Genomic DNA, 18,133 nt, shown 5'->3' on the forward strand with positions numbered 1-18,133 from the left:
ATTCACTTACCTTTGATGATCTTCATCAGAATGCACTCCAGGGAATCCCAGTTCCACAATAAATGTTTGTTTTGTTCGATAATGTCCATCATTTATGTCAAAATTCCTCCTTGTTGTTCGCGCGTTCAGTACACAATCTAAACTCACGACACGTGTGCAATTCCAGCGGAAAGTATGGATGAAAAGTCCAAAAAGTTCCGTTACAGTCCGTAGAAACATGTCAAACGATGTATAGAATCAATCTTTGGGATGTTTTTAACATAAATCTTCAATAATGTTCCAACCGAAGAATTCCTTTGGAACGCAGCTAACTCTCACATGAATGCGCATGGTCAGCGCATGGTCAGCTCGTGGCACTCTGGGAGAGACCTTACTCATTCCCCTCTCATTTGCCCCCACTTCACAGTAGAAGCATCAAACAAGGTTCTAAAGACTGTTGACATCTAGTGTAAGCCTTAGGAAGTGCAACATGACCCCATTTCTACTGTATCTTGAATAAGCAAAGAGTTGAAAACCTACAAACCTCAGATTTCCCACTACCTGGTTGGATTTTTCCTCAGGTTTTAGCCTGCCATATGAGTTCTGTTATACTCACAGACATCATTCAAACAGTTTTAGAAACAGTTTCAGAGTGTTTTCTATCCAAATATACAAATAATATGCATATCCTAGGATCTGGGTCTGAGTAGCAGGCAGTTTACTCTTGACATGCTTTTCATCCGGACATGAAAATACTGCTCTATACCCCAAAGAAGTTAACCCTAAACTGAAACCCTTAACTCCTAACTCTAACCCTAATTGTAAACCAAAACCAAAGCCTAAAATAGCCTTTTTTCTTGTGGGGACCGGCAAAATTAAATACTCCTTGTTTTACTATCCTTTGAGGACTTCTGGTCCTCACAAGGACAGTACAACCAATTACAAACACATGTGTGGACACAGACACATAAGCACACATTGTAAACCCACATGTGAAAACACACCTCATAAAAACACAAATGCAAATGCAAACACACACACACACACCTGTACGCTCGTAGGATCCTCTGTGTCAGTGCATCTCCTATGCTGTTGTGAATGGTTCTGTCTGCACAGCTGATGAAAAACTGGTTCTGGAAGAGAAGCTTTGGTTATGTACCAAAAGTGGTTGACTGATGAAGGGCCAAAACATTTCTTATTGTGAGACCACACCGACATCGCACTGCACTTGACATCGCATTGCACCGACATCAGCTCAAGGATAAATTACCTTTAAAAGTCAAGTGCAGTGTGATGTTGGCGCAGTGTAACTTGTTTGAATCCCAGCTTAAGACAAGTAAGTTTTCATACAACCTCATTTGACCTAGGTAAGCAGTCTTATAGCTAAAGTATGACGGTCACCTCTACAGTATGTAGATTAAGTGTTTGCTGTTCTGGATGGCAGAGATGTAGGCCATGTATATAGACTCCTTGTGGATGTTAGATCCTATAGACCACTGGCCTATCAACCTCAATACCTAAATGCAGAGAAATACATTTTTCATACCTTAAAAACACACACACAGTTTCATAACACATGCTGATAGTACAGTATATTCGTATAGTTTTGTGTGTGTGTTCTCCCTACATGTACATTGCCCTGTGTATGTTTTCCCAGGAGTGGCGGCAGCTCCATGGGGGCAGAGAGAAACTTGGGCATCAGACAGGGTTAAAACGTTATTCAGAGTGCTTCCTCATCAACTACAAGCGCACACACACACACACACACACACCCAGGTAAGCAAACACACACACACACACACACACACACACACACACACACACACACACACACACACACACACACACACACACACACACACACACACACACACACACACACACACACACACACACAAAGAGACAAAAAGAGAGTTGATTAAGACCAGACATCAGAGCATTGCGTTGACTGTGAAAATCATCCCCAGAAAAAGGCTACTAATTACACAGGAGAATAGCTATGTGATGTCACAGTTCCCTTTGACTCCAATATGCTGCCCTTACATCCACTTAGACAGAGGATCAGTGTGTGGTGTTCAGAAGTCACTGGCCTTCTCTGTCTACTTTAACAGTGGGTCTGATTGCAGTGAATGCTGGGTGTACGAGGGTAAACTCATCCACTAACTGTGCTCTTAATGTTCTAGAATCTCTATTGTCCACACCAGACACAACTCTTTAACTACTGTGTCTGGTGTCTCTTGATGAGCTTGACCAAATCAAGGGAGAATGAATGAGGTCAGTAAAATGGTGTTCTCATAAGAACAGTATTGTTCTTCAGGGGGCAACTAACTGCTAGTCTGGGTGCCCGGCTGAGCGATTAGCATTGTTTGGTGCAAAGCAGATTTACTTGGTAAAACAACCGCCACATCTCTCAAATTCTGCTTTTAAGAAAGGAACGACAAAATGTAATGTACTGTATGTGCTATTCTTTGTTGAATTGTTGAATTTATAAGAGGTTAAACTAGCCTTTTAAAGTGACAATGCTTGGATTTCAGCTTTATCCAAGTTTCCTTATTTCCTTATCAACATTTCACTTTCATTATCAGAAGCTGCATTCTCATCTTCCGTCATTTTCAAAACATTCATTTAATCTCTTATTTTTTCTCCCTCCAAAAATTTGTGGCTGATAAGTAAGGTGGTGGGGGTGCAAATTAGCCGTCTGTATCTCATGTCAACATTCACCACAGGACCAAGGCTAATCCCAGCCCTGTGTTTTTAAACAGATGGTTACTAGTACAATAAAAAGTAGCAAATTATTTTAGCAGCAGGCGTCTCAGGCAATTAACAACTGGCATAATGTGTTGATTAAATATCCATTCAGTCTCAATGAAGAGAGAAACGCTCTCCTTCTCCTCCTAGACTGTTGCTGGCACACATCCGAGAGCCAGCTACTCAAACTACGGTGACCTTGATGCAGAGAGAGACAAAGGTAGACTTACCAAAGACAAAAATAACCATTTCAGATACTGTGTTAATTCAGTCTTTGTTTATCGAGGTCAGTCAAGTGTTGGTCTAGTTGGTTTTATGGAGAGACAATAGAGAGGGATGAAGAGTTTAACACAATAAACAAACTGGGTCTTTGGGTTGATTAGGTTGCATGTGTTTTTTTAAGCACATGGTGAATCCCCCTATTTCAAACCAAAATGAAACGACAAGCATCAACGTCTCACTTATTTAATGTTGAATTCACATTAGTCGATAACCTGAATTCAACAAAACTGGATGTTGTTTCAGATCATTCTACTGTTCTATTGAGCACTGTTATTTGGATTCATGGCAAGTTATCTTTTATGTAGAAACCGTAACATGCGTAACATGTGTTTCTTTTAGTGGTATGGTTATTGTGCATTAATTATGTTTTGGGCATCAACTAATCTATAGTAACAGACACAAACCAGGAGACACAAACGGAGGATTATACAGTCGGGAAAATACTAGAAGTCTTTATAGTAACTGATACTGAGGGCCTACAGTTTATACACAAATTTACTGTACAGTACATCTGATACGGCTTCATCTTCATATCTCTGATTAAATTATTTTCATTTTGAAACTGTGCTTTCTTTGTGAGACCAATGAATGGAGAAAATGACTTCGGGCCTTGTTCCCTGATCAGCAGTAGGCAATTGCCACCCCAATTGACTACCCGGGGCAACCCAATGCAATTGCACTTTGTCTTTGAGCCAGAAATTTCTCATTTTCAATCAAACACATAATCAGGGCCATTCATCTGGCTGTGGTGCCCCTGTATTCTCCTCTTTCTCTCTCTTTCTCCCATTCGCACCTAGCTTCTCCCTTTCTTTAATTACTCGAGAAAAAACTCTACTCCTCTGATCCCCAGCCAAGCCTGAAATATGACTGGCGTTATTCTAAAGGAAACCATACAGGCTCAAACCAATTCAATTACCTGACAATCAAAGTAGAAAGGGCCTCAAATTGCCCTGAAATGGGAGCGAGGTAGAGATGGTGGTGGTGGTTGTATGGGTGAGCGAGTCTGGTATGGAGAGCAGGGCACAAAGACTAACTGCAGGGGGTGCTAAGCTCAAGCTAATAAATATATCCCTCTATTGAAGAAGGACTGGAGAAGGACTGGAGCACTCAGAGAAGTGGGAAACAAATCAACAACCGTATAGGTCATTTAGATAGCATGTTTGTCCCCGACTGCAGCACTTAAGGTATATTTAGTTCATAATTTCACGTTTTTCGACTATGCTTCAAGTGGAATTTCCGTGCTATTATTTCAAAACTGTAGGGATTAAATGGTGTTTGCATATGAGAGTGCAAAGTGTGAAAATGAGAATTGATGAGGCATTTGCAGAGCTAATATCATATATAATGCATTGTCTTAAGCTTTTGGAAAGTTGTAAACAACATAAGAAATGATAGTTTCCTGTACATGAAATAAATGTTTTATATTATGTTATTATTATTATATATATTTATTTTAATTGCCTTCGACTTCAAGACTTCCATATCATAAGATATTGCGAAGAGTAAGATATGACAAGCAAAAACAAACATTATGTAAAGAAACAATGTTCTTTTGTCTTACCTTTGTAAAATTCCGTCTCGGAATGAAATGCCTAGCGATATCTCGGGCACCTCTGCCCTGCACCGCCACCCCAATATCATGCCACGGCATTTGAGGGTGTTTTGAACCTGTCGATAAAGTCTTCAACAAAAGCAAACAAACAAACAAACAAGAACAAATCAAAACATAACTTTGTTAAGCCTACCAGGAATATGCCTACATCTGCATTGTTAGGAGCTAGTAAAATAAGCATTTCACTGCACCCGCTTTAACATCTGCTAATCTGTGTATGCGACCAATAAACTTTTATCTGATTTTGATTTGACACACACAGACACAATTGAGCCTGGGTGCATTGTGATTGTGCATTCACACAAAAGAAGAAAACTACCACTCCTTCCCCACCACCCACCCCAACTCAATAAGGAACAAAACATGGCCCCTCGTCCTATGTGGGGGGGGGGGGGGGGGGGGTGATCAAAGATTGGCTTTAATCTCAGTCATTCCCTGCCTGCCCATGTTTCCCCTTTCCTTCGTCTGGAAATGGCAGAACATTTTAATGTATGTATCTGCCAACAGTCCCCTCCCCCTGCTGTGTCTTACCTAGTTATTACTGTGTGAGCCCTAGACCCACAGCTTTATAAAAGCACAGATGCCAGGGCTGGGGGAACGGAGAGGTATGCTTTGTCTCAAATGGCAGCCTATTCCCTATACAGTGCACACATTTTGACCAGGGCCTACAGGGCTCTGGTCAAAAGTAGTGCACTATATAGGGAATAGGGTGCCATTTGGAATGCACATGTTGCGAGCAGTGGAGAGAGAACTGACAGCAACCCCCACTGGCTGCAGAATGGGATAGTTTGGGAGAACTCAGGTGCAAACTGACAACTTCGATTTTTTGTTTTTATGGTTTGTTTCTTCTTTTGTTTGTGAGGGGTTATTTTTGTTGCTTGTTTCTTTGGGCCATTTGATGATTTGGGATTGAGCGTATGAAAGAGAATCCAGTTGTCGTATAGTTCGTTTTTTAAAAATGTGACCTTTTGCTGTTTCAGCAATTGTAAAAAAAAAAAACACACACACAGACACACACAAATTAAATCAAAACTAACTCAATGTCCTTCATGGTTTGTGGCATGTTCCAGGTTAGTCTATGCTTGACTAGGCACAGCACTATGCAGTGTTTTTGGATGAGGTTAGAAAACAACATTTTGATATTTGGAATGTCAAACTGTGTATATCAGAATACGGGCCGCAACTGAAATGGAGGAATGTCGAACAGTCCAGGACTGAACAAAATAATGGACACCAGGGTTCAGGTAAATAAGAAAATAAAAAAGTATTTGTAGATGTTCTGATGCTCATTAGTGTTATAGTCACTCATACTAGTACTACAGGTTTACTACCTCTAAAATGACCCTTTCCCCTTTTCCTAAATTGAAGCAGAGTATAGGTGTAGTACTGTCAAAAGGCTTGTTGAGCTTGACCAATTCTTTGAAAATGAAGCTACAGTAGTCTTTGCCATGCCAGAACCTGGTTTCTCCACACTACTCATTGTTACTGATGTGACTCCTTAGGAAGCCTGTCTCTGAAACACACACACGCACATATCACACACTAACACAGGGTCAGGATCACAGGGCTAAAGGACCAACACTCAACACATTAAGTATTTACTAGCACAGGAGTAGTGTAGGAGTAGAGATGTCGACTCACCATAAGGTAAGTGCAGATACTTGATAACTAATAGTGGTATTAGAATAGAAACAGTAGTAGTAGCAGTAGTAGTAGTGGTATTAGAATGTAGTAGTAGTAGTAGTGGTGGTGGTATTAGACTAGTAGCAGTAGTAGTAGTGGTAGTGGTATTACAATAGTAGCAGTAGTAGTGGTATTAGAATAGTAGTAGTAGTAGTAGTAGTAGTAGTAGTAGTAGTAGTAGTAGTAGTAGTAGTAGTAATAGTAGTGGTATTAGAATGTAGTAGTAGTAGTAGTAGTAGTAGTAGTAGTAGTAGTAGTAGTAGTGGTGGTGGTGGTAGCAGTGTTAATAGAATAGTAGTAGCAGTAGTAGTAGTGGAGGTGGTAGCAGTGTTAATAGAATAGTAGTAGTAGTAGTAGTATTAGAATAATAGTAGTACAATATAAGTATTATCAGTAGTAGTAGTACTGGTAGTAGTAGTGGTATTATAATAGTAGTAGTAGTAGTAGTAGTAGTATAATAATAGCAGTAGTAGTGGTAATAGTAGTATTAGAATAGTAGCAGTAGTATTATAATAATAGTAGTACAGTATAAGTAGTATCAGTAGTAGTTGTACTGGTAGTAGTAGTGGTATTATAATAGTAGTAGTAGTATAATAATAGCAGTAGTAGTGGTAATAGTAGTATTAGAATAGTAGCAGTAGTAGTGGTAATAGTAGTATTAGAATAGTAGTAGTAGTAGTAGTATTATAATAATAGTAGTACAGTATAAGTAGTATCAGTAGTAGTAGTACTGGTAGTAGTAGTAGTAGTAGTAGTAGTAGTAGTGGTATTATAATAGTAGTAGTATTAGCAGTAGTATTAGAATAGCAGTAGTAGTGGTAATAGTAGTATTAGAATAGTAGCAGTAGTATTATAATAATAGTAGTACAGTATAAGTAGTATCAGTAGTAGTAGTACTGGTAGTAGTAGTGGTATTATAATAGTAGTAGTATTAGCAGTAGTATTAGAATAGCAATAGTAGTGGTAATCATAGTATTAGAATAGTACCAGTAGTAGTAACAGTAGTGTAATATCAGTAGTTGTGTATTAGTAGTGTATGACGTACAATAGGGTAAGGGTCAGGAGTAGTGATGTTGTAGTGGTAGTAGTACTAGTAGTAGTGGTAGTAGTAGTAGTGGTATTATAACAGTAATCAATTAAAATCAAAGTTTATTTGTCACGTGCGCCGAATACAACAGGTGTAGGTAGACCTTACAGTGAAATGCTTACTTACAGTTGCTAACCAATAATGCGAAAAAATGTATGTGTGTGTGTGTGTGTGTGTGTGTGTGTGTGTGTGTGTGTGTGTGTGTGTGTGTGTGTGTGTGTGTGTGTGTGTGTGTGTGTGTGTGTGTGTGTGTGTGTGTGTGTGTGTAGATAAGTAAAGAAATAAAACAACAGTAAAAAGACATTTGAAAATAACAGTAGCAGGACTATATACAGACACCGTTTAGTCAGGCTTATTGAGGTAGTATGTACATGTAGGTATGGTTAAAGTGACTATGCATATATGATGAACAGAGAGTAGCAGTAGCGTAAAAAGAGGGGTTGGCGGGTGGTGGGTGGCGGGTGGCGGGACACAATGCAGATAGCCCGTTTAGCCAATGTGCGGGAGCACTGGTTGGTCGGGCTAATTGAGGTAGTATGTACATGAATGTATAGTTAAAGTGACTATGCATAGATGATAAACAGAGAGTAGCAGCAGCGTAAAAGAGGGGTTGGGGGGGGGGGGGCACACATTGCAAATAGTCCGTTTGGACTTTAACCATAGGTTTTGTTGTGACCTCCACGATTGTCTTGGTTTGTTGGACCATTCTAGTTTGTTGTTGATGTGGACACCAAGGAACTTGAAGCTCTCAACTTGCTCCACTACAGCCCCGTTGATGAGAATGGGGGCGTGCTCGGTGCTCCTTTTCCTGTAGTCCACAATCATCTCCTTAGTTTTGGTTACGTTGAGGGATAGGTTGTTATTCTGGCACCACCTGGCCAGGTCTTTGACCTCACCCCTATAGGCTGTCTCGTCGTTGTCGGTGATCAGGCCTACCACTGTTGTGTCGCCTGCAAACTTAATGATGGTGTTGGAGTCGTGCCTGGCCATGCAGTTGTGGGTGAACAGGGTGTACAGGAGGGGACTGAGCACGCACCCCTGGGGAGCTCCAGTGTTGAGGATCAGCGTGGCAGATGTGTTGCTACCTACCCTCACCACCTGGGGGGCGGCCCGTCAGGAAGTCCAGGATCCAGTTGCAGAGGGAGGTGTTTAGTCCCAGGTTTCTTAGCTTATTGATGAGCTTTGAGGGTACTATGGTGTTGAACGCTGAGCTGTAGTCAATGAATAGCATTCTCACATAGGTGTTCCTTTTGTTCAGGTGGGAAAGGGCAGTGTGGAGTGCAATAGAGATTGCATCATCTGTGGATCTGTTTGGGCGGTATGCAAATTGGAGTGGGTCTAGGGTTTCTGGGATAATGGTATTGATGTGAGCCATTACCAGCCTTTCAAAGCACTTCATGGCTACGGACGTGAGTGCTACGGGTCTGTAGTCATTTAGGCAGGTTGCCTTTGTGGTCTTGGGCACAGGGACTATGGTGGTCTGCTTAACCTGTTGGGGATGGGGGCGCTGTTTAGACTACTTATGCTAATGTGGCTAATTTTTTAAACGGCTTCCCACAAAATCCTTGATCGTACAATATGCATATTATTATTATTATTGGATAGAAAACAGTCTATAGTTTCTATAGGAGTTGAAATTTTGTCTCTAAGTGGAACAGAGCCCATTCTACAGCAATTTCCCTGACATGGAGTCAGATTTGAGAAATGTTGGCCACTCTTCTGAAGTCATTTAAAAGGGCACTGTCGTTGCTATGACTATACGGACACTTCTTACGTCTTCCCCTGGATGCCTTTACGTGATGACGATTCCAACGGGGTCGATTGCACGTTCACAGGCCCTACAAATGAAAAAACCCTGAAGCTAGTCATTCTTTGGGAGCTGCGTCATGAGCAAAGTGGACACCGGCGCGCACCTGTTCCAAGCGTTAGTTTAGCCTGTTATATTTCTCCGGTCATCTTTTCACTCGTTATAGGAGTTAAAAACATCATAAGGTAGTTAATTTAAAGCGTTTTATAGCAATTTATATCCGTTTAGTGCGATTTTGGGACATTTATTTTTGCAACGATGTGAAAAGTTGGGCACGCTTTTCAGTTCATCCCGAACGCAGTTGACTTTTCCACATGGCAAGAGGACAGCTTTCCACCAAAAGACGATTTCTCCCAAGAAAGGATCCTTTGCCCAAGATACTGATGGAAGAACAGCTCAAGGTAGGACATTTTTATTATGATAAATCGTGTTTCTGTCGAAACATTTTAGTGGCTTAGGACGCCATGTTTTTTGACGTAGCTTCGCTTGGCGCAAACTGTATTGAAAAGTAAGGATAAATTAAAAAATGTAATAACGCAATTGTATTAAGAATTAAATTGTCTATCAATCCCTGTCCACCCTATATTTTTTAGTCACGTTTATGAGTATTTATGTATAAGAGTAGATCACTGTCTAAGTGGCGCAAGGACATTTTCTGACCAGCTGAGCTAAATTTCACATTGTCTAACCATGATTTTGGTGGCTAAATATAAACATTTTCGATCAAACTCTATATGGATTGTGTAATATGATGTTACAGGAGTGTCATCTGAAGAATTCTGAGAAGGTTAGTGAAAAAATTAATATATTTTTGGCGATGTTGACGTTATCGCCCACTTTGGCTAGAATCAATGCTGGGCTGCTATGTGCTATGTGCTATGCTAATATAACGATTTATTGTGTTTTCGCTGTAAGACACTTAGAAAATCTGAAATATTGTCTGTATTCACAGGATCTGTGTCTTTCGATTCGTGTATGCTGTGTATTTTTACGAAATGTTTGATGATTAGTAGTTAGGTAAACACGTTGCTCATTGTAATTATTCTAGTCCATTTGTGATGGTGGGTGCAATTGTAAACTATGCCATATACCTGAAATATGCACTTTTTTCTAACAAAACCTATCCCATACCATAAATATGTTATCAGACTGTCATCTAATGAGTTTTTTTGTTGGTTAGGGGCTATAAATATCTTAGTTTAGCCGAATTGGTGATGGCTACTGGTGTTGGTGGACAAATAAAAGATGGTGGATTATGCTAATGTGTTTTTAGGTAATAGATGTACATCTTTACATATTGTGTCTTCCCTGTAAAACATTTTAAAAATCGGAAATGTTGACTGGATTCACAAGATCTGTGTCTTTCATTAGCTGTATTGGACTTTAATGTGTGAAAGTTAAATATTTTAAAAAAATATTTTTTTTGAATTTCGCGGCACTGGTTTTTCAGTGGGGGGGGGGGGGGGGGGTGCCGCTAGCGCCACGCTGATCCTAGACAGGTTAAAACATGTTGGTATTACAGACTCAATCAGGGACATGTTGAAAATGTCAGTGAAGACACTTGCCAGTTGGTCAGCACATGCCCGGAGCACACGTCCTGGTAATCTGTCTGGCCCCGCAGCCTTGTGTATGTTGACCTGTTTAAAGGTCTTACTCACGTCGGCTACGAAGAGCGTGATCACACAGTCGTCCAGAACAGCTGATGCTCTCATGCATGCCTCAGTGTAGCTTGCCTCGAAGCGAGTCTACACTTGTAAGACATCCAGACACAATGTGTGCCTGACTCCCTCCGGAGGTGGTCAGGAATATCTCAAAGTGTTGGTCTCCAAGTTTTGACTGTAGTCAACAGCTAGTTTCTGCAGTTGATCTTCACCAACTTTATCCTGCAGCCATCGCCTGCAATGTGAGAGGCTCTATTGTCATTCAATCAGTACGTGTTTTGTATGACCCATGCAAACTTGACCAAAGGCATGACTGAAGCAGGAACCAATTTGCTGAGATTCATGTGGATATATACAAATAAATGTGATATTTGAGCCTCTCTCTCACTTATTGATTGTACACACATAATATTATATTATGATTTCATTTGTGAGTGTGTAATATGGGGGTTAGACACTGTACATGTTCATTTCAACAAACATTTTATAAACATTGGCAACACTACCATTTTGATATGAGCATTGCTGTTGGAAAACGACATTAGTGTCCGACTTTCGGCTGACACAGATGCACCTCCCCCGACTTCACTCTTCGACTTTCATCTACAGTTGGAGGCTTTAGCCTTACCACTCAAACACGACCAATATCAGTGGTGATGCTCATGGCAACGTCATGTTGCTGAGTCTACCTATAAATTCCAAAGTCAATCTCAATGTGACACTCCATGTTCAGAAGCTTGAAAACCCACTTAGACAAAAAAGCATAAAAACCACACTCAAAAAATTGGTCTCTTGGCTCAACTTGCCATTGGCTCAACCATTGGCTCAATTTACCCCATGGCCAGTAGCTCAACTTACCCCAAGGCAAACAGAAATTATGGCTGGATTCACAAGATGTGTATCTTGCATCTGGTGTCTTGGACTTGTGATTTAATGATATTTAGACGCTAGTATTTACTTGTGACGCTATGCTAGGCTATGCTAGTCAGCTTTTTTTACTGATGGGGGTGCTCCCGGACCCGGGTTTGTGAGGAAGTAGAGGTTAACCTACTCCTTTGGCTCAACTTACCCCACTCTCCCCTAATGTAATTGTATCACTCACCATAAGGCAAGGGCAGGGAGTAGTGAATACATAGAGAGTCAGACTCACTGGAGTGCAGTGAAAGACTTGTTGTGCCATTCTCTATAAAACAGCATCCTCAAGCTGAGGCTGGCATTGCTACTGCAGTTCTCTGAGATGGAGAAGATACAGAGATAGAAATACATTTCTGGAGATACATAGAAATAGACAGAGGCTCAAAGAGGCACATACTGTGTACTGGACAAAAATAGAAATGCAACAGGTAAAGTGTTGGTCCCATGATTCATGAGCTGAAATAAAAGATCCCAGAAATGTTCCATACACACAAAAAAGCTTATTTCTTTCAGATGTTTTGCAAAAATGCGTTTACATCCCTGCTAGTGAGCATTTTGCCTTTGCAAAGATAATCCATTCACCTTACAGGTGTGGCATACCAAGGAGCTGATTAAACAGCATGATCATTACATAATTGCTCCGAGTTATGCTGGGGACATCTAAAATGTGCAGTTTTGTCACACAACACAATGCCACAGATTTCTTAAGTTTTGAGGGAGCGCACAATTGGCATGCTGACTGCAGGGATATCCACCAGATGTCACGCCCTGGCCTTTGTATTCTTTGTTTTCTTTATTATTTTAGTTAGGTCAGGGTGTGACATGGGAAATGTTTGTGTTTTGTCTCGTTTTGGGTGGTTATATGGAAAAGGGGGGTGTTGGGTTTAGTGTATGGGTTTGTGTTGAGTGAGTGTTTCTAGGTATGTCTATGGTTGAGTGAATGTTCTAGGTATGTCTATGGCTGCCTGAGTGGTTCTCAATTAGAGACAGATGTCTTTCATTTGTCTCTGATTGGGAGCCATATTTTAGGCGGCCATAGGCATCAGGTTTTTGTCGGGTCATTGTCTAGGTCTGTGTCTGTGTCTAGGTCTGTGTCTGTGTCTGTGTCTAGGTCTGTGTCTGTGTCTAGGTCTAGGTTGCATGTTTGCATTTTGTTCGGTGATAGCTTCACGGTCGTCTATTTGTTGTTTTGCTTCGTTAGTTTTCTCCTAAATAAAGAGAAGATGTATTTTTTACATGCTGCGCCTTGGTCCTCTCTCTCTCCCATGGTCGATCGTGACAGAATGACCCGAACACTCAGGACCAAGCAGCGTGAAAGGAGGGAGCCAGAGCCCGTTGTGCAGATACTGGAGGTGAGCAATGGGAAGGATACAGAGACTGTTAAGGATTTATTGAGGAGTTTGGAGGAGAGTGAAAAGAGGGAGCTGCTGTGTTGGTGCGTGAGGCACAACATCCACCCGACAGAGCGTGTGCGGGATGTGATGTTACCTGAGTCAGCTCTTCATGCTCGTCCTGAGTTGCGTGCTAACCGTCTGGGAATGACAGTCCCACGAACCAGGCCTCCTGTGTGCATTCCTAGTTCTACACCTCCTGTAACACCTTCCCGCCCCAGCCTGGTACCACCAGTTCCGGGACCACGCCCCAGGATTCCAGGGTGTCTCCAGAGCCCTGTTCGCATTGTTGCTTCTCCCCGCACTCGCCCTGAGGTGCGTGCCCTCATCCCGGTACCACCTGTGCCGGTACCACGCACTAGGCCTATAGTGCGCTTTGAGAGCCCAGTGTGTCCTGTTGCTGCTCCCCGCACTAGCCCTGAGATGTGTGTCCCCAGCCCGGTACCACCAGTTCCGGCACCACGCACGAAGCCTAATGTGCGTATCCAGGGTCCAGTATGCCCTGTTCCTTATCCCCGCACTAGCCTTCAGGTGCGTGTCCCCAGCCCGGTACCACCAGTTCCGGCACCACGCACCAGGCCTATAGTGCGCCTCAGCTGGCCAGAGCTGCCCGTCTACCCAGTGCCATCTGAGTCATCCGTCTACCCATTGCCATCTGAGTCATCCGTCTACCCAGTGCCATCTGAGTCATCCGTCTACCCAGTGCCATCTGAGTCATCCGTCTACCCAGTGCCATCTGAGTCATCCGTCTACCCAGTGCCATCTGAGTCATCCGTCTACCCAGTGCCATCTGAGTCATCCGTCTACCCAGTGCCATCTGCGTCATCCGTCTACCGAGTGCCATCTGAGTCATCCGTCTACCCAGTGCCATCTGAGTCATCCGTCTACCCAGTGCCATCTGAGTCATCCGTCTACCCAGTGCCATCTGAGTCATCCGTCTACCCAGTGCCATCTGAGTCATCCGTCTACCCAGTGCCATCTGCGTCATCCGTCTACCGAGTGCCATCTGAGTCATCCGTCTACCCAGTGCCATCTGAGTCATCCGTCTACCCAGTGCCATCTGAGTCATCCGTCTACCCAGTGCCATCTGAGTCATCCGTCTACCCAGTGCCATCTGAGTCATCCGTCTACCCAGTGCCATCTGAGTCATCCGTCTACCCAGTGCCATCTGAGTCATCCGTCTACCCAGTGCCATCTGAGTCATCCGTCTACCCAGTGCCATCTGAGTCATCCGTCTACCCAGTGCCATCTGAGTCATCCGTCTACCCAGCGCCATCTGAGCCGTCAGCCAGCCATGACCAGCCCGAGCAGTCAGCCAGCCATGACCAGCCCGAGCCGTCAGCCTGCCATGACCAGCCCGAGCCGTCAGCCAGCCATGACCAGCCCGAGCCGTCAGCCAGCCATGACCAGCCCGAACCGTCAGCCAGCCATGAGCAGCCAGAGCCTTCCGCCAGCCATGAGCAGCCAGAGCCTTCCGCCAGCCATGAGCAACCAGAGCCTTCCGCCAGACCGGATCGGCCAGAGCCTTCCGCCAGACCGGATCGGCCAGAGCCTTCCGCCAGACCGGATCGGCCAGAGCCTTCCGCCAGACCGGATCGGCCAGAGCCTTCCGCCAGACCGGATCAGCCAGAGCCTTCCGCCAGCCATGACCAGCCAGAGCCGTCCGCCAGCCATGAGCAGCCAGAGTCGCCCGCCAGCCATGAGCAGCCAGAGTCGCCCGCCAACCATGAGCAGCCAGAGCCTTCTGCCAGCCATGAGCAGCCAGAGTCTTCCGCCAGACCGGATCAGCCAGAGCCTTCCGCCAGCCATGACCAGCCAGAGCCTTCCGCCAGCCATGACCAGCCAGAGCCGTCCGCCAGCCATGACCAGCCAGAGTCGCCCGCCAGCCATGAGCAGCCAGAGCCTTCCGCCAGCCATGAGCAGCCAGAGCCTTCCGCCAGCCCGGATCAGCCAGAGCCTTCCGCCAGCCCGGATCAGCCAGAGCCTTCCGCCAGCCCGGATCAGCCAGAGCCTTCCGCCAGACCGGATCAGCCAGATCCGTCAGCCAGCCATGAGCAGCCGGATCCGTCAGCCAGCCATGAGCAGCCGGAGCCGTCCGCCAGCCATGACCAGCCGGAGCCGTCCGCCAGCCATGACCAGCCGGAGCCGTCCGCCAGCCATGACCAGCCCGATCCGTCCGCCAGCCATGACCAGCCGGATCTGTCAGTCAGCCATGAGCAGTCAGATCCGTCAGCCAACCATGAGTCATCCAGCCAGGATCCGTCCCTCAGTCCGGAGCTGCCGTCCCTCAGTCCGGAGCTGCCCCTTGTCCTGGTGCTGCCCCTTATCCTGGTACTGCCCCTTATCCTGGTGCTGCCCTTTAGTCCGCTGCTGCCCCTTAGTCCGGTGCTGTCCCTTAGTCCGGTGCTGTCCCTTAGTCCGGTGCTGCCCCTTAGTCCGGGGCTGCCCCTTAGTCCGGTGCTGCCCCTTAATTCAGTGGGGTTAAGGTGGAGGATGGCCATTGGGAGGAGGCTACGGAGGCGGGTAGTGACTATGGTGGGGTGGGGACCCCGACCAGTGCCGGAGCCGCCACCGTGGAAGGAAGCTCACCCAGACCCTCCCCTAGACTGTGTGCTGGTGCGCCCGGAGTTCGCACCTTAAGGGGGGGGGTTATGTCACGCCCTGGCCTTTGTATTCTTTGTTTTCTTTATTATTTTAGTTAGGTCAGGGTGTGACATGGGAAATGTTTGTGTTTTGTCTCGTTTTGGGTGGTTATATGGAAAAGGGGGGTGTTGGGTTTAGAGTATGGGTTTGTGTTGAGTGAGTGTTTCTAGGTATGTCTATGGCTGCCTGAGTGGTTCTCAATTAGAGACAGATGTCTTTCATTTGTCTCTGATTGGGAGCCATATTTTAGGCGGCCATAGGCATCAGGTTTTTGTCGGGTCATTGTCTAGGTCTGTGTCTGTGTCTAGGTCTAGGTCTGTGTCTAGGTCTGTGTCTGTGTCTAGGTCTAGGTTGCATGTTTGCATTTTGTTCGGTGATAGCTTCACGGTCGTCTATTTGTTGTTTTGCTTTGTTAGTTTTCTCCTAAATAAAGAGAAGATGTATTTTTTACATGCTGCGCCTTGGTCCTCTCTCTCTCCCATGGTCGATCGTGACAGAATGACCCGAACACTCAGGACCAAGCAGCGTGAAAGGAGGGAGCCAGAGCCCGTTGTGCAGATACTGGAGGTGAGCAATGGGAAGGATACAGAGACTGTTAAGGATTTATTGAGGAGTTTGGATGAGAGTGAAAAGAGGGAGCTGCTGTGTTGGTACCTGAGTCAGCTCTTCATGCTCGTCCTGAGTTGCGTGCTAACCGTCTGGGAATGACAGTCCCACGAACCAGGCCTCCTATGTGCATTCCTAGTTCTACACCTCCTGTAACACCTTCCTGCCCCAGCCCGGTACCACCAGTTCCGGCACCACGCCCCAGGATTACAGGGTGTGGGAAGGATACAGAAACTGTTAAGGATTTATTGAGGAGTTTGGAGGAGAGTGAAAAGAGGGAGCTGCTGTGTTGGTGCGTGAGGCACAACATCCACCCGACAGAGCGTGTGCGGGATGTGATGTTACCTGAGTCAGCTCTTCATGCTCGTCCTGAGTTGCGTGCTAACCGTCTGGGAATGACAGTCCCACGAACCAGGCCTCCTGTGTGCATTCCTAGTTCTACACCTCCTGTAACACCTTCCCGCCCCAGCCTGGTACCACCAGTTCCGGCACCACGCCCCAGGATTCCAGGGTGTCTCCAGAGCCCTGTTCGCATTGTTGCTTCTCCCCGCATTCGCCCTGAGGTGCGTGCCCTCATCCCGGTACCACGCACTAGGCCTATAGTGCGCTTTGAGAGCCCAGTGTGTCCTATTGCTGCTCCCCGCACTAGCCCTGAGATGTGTGTCCCCAGCCCGGTACCACCAGTTCCGGCACCACGCACGAAGCCTAATGTGCGTATCCAGGGTCCAGTATGCCCTGTTCCTTATCCCCGCACTAGCCTTCAGGTGCGTGTCCCCAGCCCGGTACCACCATTTCCGGCACCACGCACCAGGCCTATAGTGCGCCTCAGCCGGCCAGAGCTGCCCGTCTACCCAGTGCCATCTGAGTCATCCGTCTACCCAGTGCCATCTGAGTCATCCGTCTACCCAGTGCCATCTGAGTCATCCGTCTACCCAGTGCCATCTGAGTCATCCGTCTACCCAGTGCCATCTGAGTCATCCGTCTACCCAGTGCCATCTGAGTCATCCGTCTACCCAGTACCATCTGAGTCATCCGTCTACCCAGTGCCATCTGCGTCATCCGTCTACCGAGTGCCATCTGTGTCATCCGTCTACCCAGTGCCATCTGAGTCATCCGTCTACCCAGTGCCATCTGAGTCATCCGTCTACCCAGTGCCATCTGAGTCATCCGTCTACCCAGTGCCATCTGAGTCATCCGTCTACCCAGTGCCATCTGCGTCATCCGTCTACCGAGTGCCATCTGAGTCATCCGTCTACCCAGTGCCATCTGAGTCATCCGTCTACCCAGTGCCATCTGAGTCATCCGTCTACCCAGTGCCATCTGAGTCATCCGTCTACCCAGTGCCATCTGAGTCATCCGTCTACCCAGTGCCATCTGAGTCATCCGTCTACCCAGTGCCATCTGAGTAATCCGTCTACCCAGCGCCATCTGAGCCGTCAGCCAGCCATGACCAGCCCGAGCCGTCAGCCAGCCATGACCAGCCCGAGCCGTCAGCCAGCCATGACCAGCCCGAGCCGTCAGCCAGCCATGACCAGCCCGAGCCGTCAGCCAGCCATGACCAGCCCGAGCCGTCAGCCAGCCATGAGCAGCCAGAGCCTTCCGCCAGCCATGAGCAGCCAGAGCCTTCCGCCAGCCATGAGCAACCAGAGCCTTCCGCCAGACCGGATCGGCCAGAGCCTTCCGCCAGACCGGATCGGCCAGAGCCTTCCGCCAGACCGG

General features: G+C 45.9%; 1 pseudogene; it reads right to left on the reverse strand.

The window, feature by feature from the left end:
* The window catches only part of LOC129835656 (phospholipase D1-like), a 192,127-nt pseudogene that overhangs the window by 63,806 nt on the left and 110,188 nt on the right, over positions 1-18,133 (reverse strand).

The sequence above is a fragment of the Salvelinus fontinalis genome, chromosome 36 (genome assembly GCF_029448725.1).
Source record: "Salvelinus fontinalis isolate EN_2023a chromosome 36, ASM2944872v1, whole genome shotgun sequence".
NCBI classification, from domain to species: Eukaryota; Metazoa; Chordata; class Actinopteri; order Salmoniformes; family Salmonidae; genus Salvelinus; species Salvelinus fontinalis.